Source organism: Geotrypetes seraphini, chromosome 1, assembly GCF_902459505.1.
Source record: "Geotrypetes seraphini chromosome 1, aGeoSer1.1, whole genome shotgun sequence".
Lineage (NCBI taxonomy): Eukaryota > Metazoa > Chordata > Amphibia > Gymnophiona > Dermophiidae > Geotrypetes > Geotrypetes seraphini.
In genome coordinates this window covers 97,379,074-97,385,810 of record NC_047084.1, presented here as the reverse complement: position 1 = coordinate 97,385,810, position 6,737 = coordinate 97,379,074, and the positions used below count along the sequence as shown (strand labels likewise).

Here is a 6,737-nt window from a genome sequence, read left to right as displayed (position 1 = left end):
TCTAGCCCATTGTCCCCAAAAAGCTCAGAACGGACTACAGGTTAAAACAGACATAATTTCTGTACAAGTTTATGATATAAGTTTTTATCCTAACTTGATACATGCTAGGGGCTAATGATAATATACAATTTCCTGGTTACAATTTGCTATGGTTGTCCTTATGATGCAAAGTTTCCAGTACAAGTTATACCTAATTTGTCGCACAGAAAGTTACAGTGTATGATACAAGTTTTCCTTATGTGACACGTACTGGTTCTGGTACCAGTATACATCTCTTTGTAGTCTATCGGTCAAGGGTAGGGTTTTAGGTGAAGAGGTCTGTTTTTATTGCTTTTCTAAAGCTGAGGAGTCCTTCAAGGGATCAGATCTGCGGGGGCAGTTGATTCCAGTGACTCGGTATGAAGTGGGAGGAGGACCGTCGGTTTGCATTTGAAGGGCACGACCAGAGGGTGTTTTGAGGCGTATTTCATCCTGGGAGTGGAGGGACCGGTTCGGCACATACAGAAGAAACATAGTCATCACGTAGGCCGGCGCTATGTCATGCATGGATTTGTATGCTAGCATCAGACCCTTAAGGTTAAGGAGGGTCTTCTTTGCTAAAGAGTACAATGATTTTGCATGTATCATGGATTAAAGGCTAAAGTTAAGATACAAAAGCCTTCTGTTTTAAAAACTAGAGGTTTTTTTCCCCAATTTGCCATTCATTTAATGCAAGGGGGGTTTATTTAATACTGTGCCCTTAAATAAATGGTAGATAATGTGACACATTTAGCTATCCCTATTCATGTGGCATTAACTGGAACATGTTACTTGCTTTGTTAACCTTTAATGTGTGGTAACTACATCCGCATTCACTGATCATTTTCCGCCCCCTTCTATGTCTGTCAATCTATGCAAAAATTAGTTACACTAACCCTTACGTTATACAGAAGCATAGACAAATGAAGGCTCACATATGGGTGACCTCCAAGCTACAAAATGAAACAGGGGAAACAAAACCACAAACTCATTTTTTTGGTGTACACCATTCTGATTGGGACAATTCCACTTTGGTTCTGACCTCCAAGCTAACCAGAATGAGATGGTGGGAGTGTTGACAACTTAGGAGAATAAATTTTGTAATACTCTCTGGCCAAAATGGCCATCCCGTCTGGAGAAAAACATCCAAACAATAATGAGAGGTGAAAGTATGAACCGAGGACCAGGTGGCAGCTTTGCAAATTTCCTCAATAGGAGTGGATCTGAGGAAAGCTACTGAAGCCGCCATGGCTCTGACTTTGGGGCTGTGCCTCGACTCTGTAGATGCAGTCCATATGACCTGTCTAGTCTACTATCCCTCTATCTTAGAGATCCAATGTACTTGTCCCAGGCTTTCTTGAATTCAGATACACTTTTCTTCTCTACTTCCTCCACTAGAAGACAATTCCAAGCATTCACCACCCTTTCTATTATAAAATGTTTTCTGAGGTTATTTCTGAATCTGTCCTCTTTCAACTTTATCCTGTGCCTCCTCATTCGAGTTTCATTTCACTTTAGACTCACCTCATGCAAATTTATGCCACGTATTTAAACTTTTCCAATCCCCATATACTTTATGACAAAGGTGAAACCTTTCGCCCAATGTGCGGTGGTAGTCAAAAAAGCAAACAGGATGCTGGGAATTATTAAAAAAGGGATGGTTAATAAGACTAAGAATGTCATAATGCCCCTGTATCGCTTCATGGTGTGACCTCATTTGGAGTATTGCGCTCAATTCTGGTCTCCTTATCTCAAGAAAGATATAGTGGTGCTAGAAAAAGTTCAAAGAAGAGCGATCAAGATTGTAAAGGGGATGGAACTCCTCTCATATGAGGAAAGACTAAAATAGTTAGGGCTCTTCATCTTGGAAAAGAGACGGCTGAGGGGAGATATGATTGAAGTCTACAAAATCCTGAGTGAAGTAGAATGGGTACAAGTGGACCGATTTTTTGCTCCATCAAAAATTACAGAGACTAGAGGACACTCAATGAAGTTATACGGAAATACTTTTAAAACCAATAGGAGGAAATTTTTTTCACTCAGAGAATAGTTAAACTCTGGAATGTATTGCCAGAGGATGTAGTAAGAGTGGAGGGCTTAGCTGGTTTTAAGAAAGGTTTGGACAGGTTCCTAGAGGAAAAGTCCATAGTCTATGTGACAGGGAGAGTCTTGTCAGGCTGGAAGAAATCCTGCAGTGCTCTAAAACTATCCCTAAATCTACTCATAGAAGCTGGCAGGTTAGGGAAACTGCCCTGCAGAATTTATCCCCAGTGAAAGGCAACCAAAAGTTCTAGTGTAGAGAATGCTAAAATCAAAGAACTACAGGTACCAGCATGCAACAGGCAGGGGATAGCAAAACCCACAAAGGGATTAGCTCCTACAATCAGCTCTGCTGGGGGCAGGGTTAGTGAGCAGGGAAGCTATCCAGGCTCATTAGCAAAGCACCAGAGAACCACAGGTGTTTTGAGAGGCAATCAGCCCTATGCTAGAGAAAAGGGTGTGATCTCTAGGCCAAGGGGGCAGCCACAAACTTACAACATTCCTGAATCCTTGAGGAGAAGTAAGCCAGGATTCAGAAGGCAGAGACCAGAACTTCCCAGAACAAGCAGGTAGAAAACCTCAGAGCTGAAGCCTCTAACCTTTCTTCTGAAGGTACTGAATACGAGATGGAAATGCCAGAATAAATGTCAGTAGGGGCTATTGAAATGGAGCCTGAGGAATTAGGCATGTTTGAAAGCAAGGTCACAGAGTGAAGTCTAAGGTAAGTAAAAGCTGTCTCTGATAATGGGGTGTTGCCTCACAAACAAAGTAAGAGATAAATTAAAAATTACTGTTAGCAGAAGAGTTGAGAAGCCCATGATGCTTAGGGTGAGAGGGCTAATTACACGCTAAGAATTACTCCAGAGGTAAACTGTTTGAAGTTGCCATATTTTTTTTTCTTGAACTGTAAAATGAACAAGCATCGTGGGCTAACATGCAGTTTAGAGGTTTTTTGTTTGTATGTTTTGAATGGCACTACAGTATAAAGCCAGAAAATAAAGTCATCTTAAAATTCACACTAAACCCATGTACTGGACCTTTTTAAAATTGATGCAGACACCCCTTTACCCTTGGCTGAGGCTTGAATGACCCAGGTCAGGGTGCTGGCTAATCCAGTCCAGGTCTTACCCGGTCACATCTGTTATTGAGAAAGACATGGGAAAGCCACTTCTTGCCCTGTATTGGTAGCATGGAATATTGCCACACCTTGGGTTTTGGCCAGGTACTAGTGACCTGGATTGGCCACCATGAGAACGGGCTACTGGGCTTGATGGACCATTGGTCTGACCCAGTAAGGCTATTCTTATGTTCATTTTAGTAGCCTTCATCAAAGCCAACTCCATCCTGTTTATATCTTGTTGTAGGTACGGGCTCCAAAATTGTACACAATATTCTAAATGGGGTCTCACCAGAGTCTTATACAGGGACATCATTACCTCCTTTTTTTTTTTTTTTTTTTAACTGTACATTCCTATCTCTATGCATCTTAGCATCCTTCTAGCTTTCACTGTTGCCTTTTCAACCTGTTTGGCCACTTTAAGATCATCGCATACTATCAAACCCAAGTCTCGTTTCCCTTTTTTTGCACAAAAGTTCTTGACCCCCTTCACTGTACATTTCTACTGGGGACAGATGTGGAGGCAGAGAGTGGGCATGTTCTACGGTACACTAATCCAGGGTCTCTCAGACTTTTGGCAACAAATTCCAGAATTTTACTTTATTTTTTAAAAATTCCCTTCATAAGTATACACTAGAATAGATGACATGTACATTGTGTATGCAAGTCTCTGAATGTTATGAGTGTCTGCGTGTGTAAGGATACACTGCCCAGACAAGCATCATTCTTTGATGTGATTGGTCCGTGGAAGCTAACAGCAAGTTATTTTATTTTTATGTTTTATGCAGTAATTATCCTAAGTTGAGCAACAAAACAATTGAGGCTTTGTTACCGTTTGGATTGTCTTATCTTTGCCAACTTGGATTTTTAGCTCTGACAAATTAAATCGAAAAAAAGAGAACGACTATCAAGCCGCGTTTTGAGTCAATTTGCACTCAACAACAAGCACATCCATCATATTGATTAGCAATCCTACTTTACTTTCACTGTTGTTACAATTACCCATACATAGCTTAAAGAACTTTAAATAAATAACTCTCAAATTTACGCCCTCCCCCCTTTCATTAAGCCATGTTAGGGCTTTTATCGCTGGCCATGGTGGTAAAAGCTCTGATACTCATATAATTCCTATGAACATAAGAATATAAGATTTGCTGCTGGGTCAGATTAGTCCATTGTGCCCAGCAGTCTGCTCATGCAGCGGCCCTTAGGTCAAAGACTAGTGCCCTATTAGAGTCTAGCCTTACTTGTGAATGTTCGGTTCCAGTAGGAACTTATCCAACCTTGTCTTGAATCCCTGAAGGGTGCTTTCCCCTGTAACGGCCTCTGGAAGAGCGTTCCAGATTTCTACCACTCTCTGGGTGATGAAGAACTTCCGTACGTTTATACGGAATCTTTTCCTTTCTAACTTTAGTGAGTGCCCTCTCGTTCTCTTCACCTTGGAGAGGGTGAACAAAAGGTGTGTGTATGTGTTAATTGTTGGGTTTACAATTATATCATATCAGTTATAATGTTCCATGAAAAACATTTGTTCCATTTAGTGAAAAACCCATCTGTTTGTCCAAGCTTTCTTTAAGTGAATATAAAATGTTTTTTGGGTTTTTTTTTAGTTATGTTGTTATTGGACAGCAGTCCCGCTGTAGATGCAACATAATATGGTGATCTTGTATTTTTCCTCTATTTGATGTATATCTCCTTTTAAAATGTTCATTTTATTATGTACGGAAATTTGTGAGCTGCCTTGGATAAAGGCAGATTAAAAATGTTTTAAATAAATAAAAGAAACATTTGCTCCATTTAGTATGTCAGAGCTAAAAACATCCATTGATTTGAGATTTGTTTATATGCTATTTCTTTGAGATGTGTTTTGACGAGTTTTATTTTTGTGTGTTTATCTTTTCAGCGTCTTTTTCCTCTTGAGACTGAACTAATGGAAACACGATCTGTGTTGGGGAAAATTGAGTTGTGGATTTATTGTAACTTTTTGACTTTTTAAAAATTTTTCATTGACTTGGATTTTAAATGGTGGTTTTTTGCTTTTTGTTTTTTTGATCTTTACTATGGGTTAATTTGGGGAATTGATCACACATGTCTACTTTTTTGCCAGTTGTTTGAGGCTCTTATCATTGACACTATATCTGTGCTCCCTGCCAAGGGAATTGGGGGACTCTACAAGAACTGAGATAAGTGTGTTTTTTTCTATATATATATATATCTTTCAGACTTCCTTGTAGACCAGTGATCTCAAACTCAAACCCTTTGCAGGGCCACATTTGGGATTTGTAGGTACTCGGAAAAAAATAGTTAATGTCTTATTAAAGAAATGACAGTTTTGCATGAGGTAAAACTCTTTATAGTTTATAAATCTTTCCTTTTGGCTAAGTCTTAATAATAAGTCTTAATCATTTATAGCTAAAGAGACATATGATCAAGAAACGGTTTTATTTTACTTTTGCAATTATGATAAACATACCGAGGGCCTCAAAATAGTACCTGGCGGGCCGCATGTGGTCCCCGGGCCGCGAGTTTGAGACCACTGTTGTAGACATATTATACCAGTGATATTCTGGACAATGAAGGCAGGCAGGGCTTGTGCAATGATGTTATAAGTTGAACTTTCTTCAGCCTCCCCATGGCCATTTTAATTGTTCACGTCACTGAGCACATTCATACATATTTTTATTTATATTGCTATATTAATTCTCTAGAGAGCTAAAAACATAACATAACACCGGATTTCTAGACCGCATAACCAACAAGTTCTATGCGGTTTGCAAAAACTTATCAACAGAGTACAAAGAGGAATGTTAGAACAGAAATTTTGGGAAAAAGAAAAATTTCAGTTGTTTTCTGGGTTCTTCATAAGAAATTCTGAAAAGAGAAAGGTTTCCAGTTGTTCTTCAAAATTGTTCCTAGGCAGAAGATGTACGTAACAGATGTTGAAAATCTCTATCATGATATGCAGCTTGATATGCCCTCAATCGACCAATAACATACCCTCAATCGACCAATAAAAAACAAAAAACAAAAAAAACAAACAAACACGAAATGCCAAGAAAGCAACCTCAAACCTAAATCATCCTACCGAAACCGACTATCTACCAACTATGGAAACAGACTACTTGCTATGCAATGTAATGTAACCTGATTTATCTTCCAATGTTATTAAGTCTATACCCTCATTCTGTTATTAAGTCTATACCCTCAAAGTGTATTCTCCAATGTCATGTACCCTCCTGGAAATGTCCAGTTCTCTTCTTATGTAATCCGCTTTGAACCGCAAGGTACAAGCGGAATAAAAATCACTAATGTAATGTAATATGCCAGCGTATGGTCAAGATATTTATTACTTTTACATTCCTTAACTGATGGAAAGACAAAAAGAACGTGTGACTGCACTAATCAGATGCCCCTAAATTCTTTATATAGCACCATAAATTTTGCATGCAGATCAGAGCACAGTCATTTTGTGTACACAACTTAATTGTTCAACTCTCCAATCTACTGATCAAGACACCAGACTACAAAACTTTCAGAAAAAGAACTAAAAACCCTGCTATTC

General features: G+C 39.1%; 1 long non-coding RNA gene across 1 annotated transcript; it reads left to right on the top strand.

Moving 5' to 3' along the window:
- The first annotated feature begins 2,544 nt into the window (after positions 1 to 2,544).
- LOC117349973 lies at positions 2,545 to 5,191 on the top strand. The gene is made up of 2 exons (XR_004537218.1): positions 2,545 to 2,779; positions 5,079 to 5,191. It is a non-coding gene; the product is annotated as an uncharacterized LOC117349973 (long non-coding RNA).
- The last annotated feature ends 1,546 nt before the right edge of the window (positions 5,192 to 6,737 follow it).